Genomic DNA, 785 nt, shown 5'->3' with positions numbered 1-785 from the left:
AATGGTTTTCGATCTACGCTCCCCCCCCCCCCCGCCCGTATTCCTGAAAAGGCGGGAAAGGGCATCGGGTTTTACATTCCTGGAGCCTGGACGATACGAGAGAGAGAAGTTGAACCGGCCAAAGAAGAGTGCCCATCGGGCTTGACGTGAACTCAACCTCTTGGCCGAACGACATATTCCAAATTCTTATGGTCCGTCCAGACCAAGAAGGGCTGTGCTGACCCCTCCAACCAGTGGCGCCACTCACCCAAGGCCAGCCTGACCGCCAACAGCTCCTGATTGCCTACTTCATAATTCCGTTCTGCTGGGCTCAGGCGGTGAGAGTAGTAGGCACAGGGATGTATCCTCCCATCTCTAGGGGACGGCTGAGAAAGGACCGCACCTACTCCAAGCTCGGAAGCATCCACCTCCACAAACTGACGTTCAGGGTCTGGAAACGAAAGAACAGGAGCAGAAATGAATCGGGACTTGAGGTCATCAAAGGCCCCCTGAGCTTTTGAATTCTACCTAAACGGTACCTTAGTAGAGGTAAGAGCTGTCAATGGTGCAGCAACCTGACTAAAGTTTCGGATGAAGCGCCGGTAGAAGTTGGCGAATCCCAGAAACCGCTGCAGAGCCTTGCGTGAGTCTGGAGGTGGCCACTCGGCTACGGCCCTTACCTTAGCGGGATCTGCTTTGATCCCCTCCGCCGAAATGATATAGCCCAGGAATGGAACTGACTTGGAGTGGAAAACGCACTTCTCCGCTTTAACATACAGCTGGTTCTCCAGCAGCCGTTGTAGCAC

Source organism: Sinocyclocheilus rhinocerous, unplaced genomic scaffold (genome assembly GCF_001515625.1).
Source record: "Sinocyclocheilus rhinocerous isolate Xijiao unplaced genomic scaffold, SAMN03320098_v1.1 scaffold949, whole genome shotgun sequence".
Classification (NCBI taxonomy): domain Eukaryota; kingdom Metazoa; phylum Chordata; class Actinopteri; order Cypriniformes; family Cyprinidae; genus Sinocyclocheilus; species Sinocyclocheilus rhinocerous.
The sequence above is the reverse complement of the archived record's forward strand: the minus strand, read 5'-3'. Positions refer to the sequence as shown.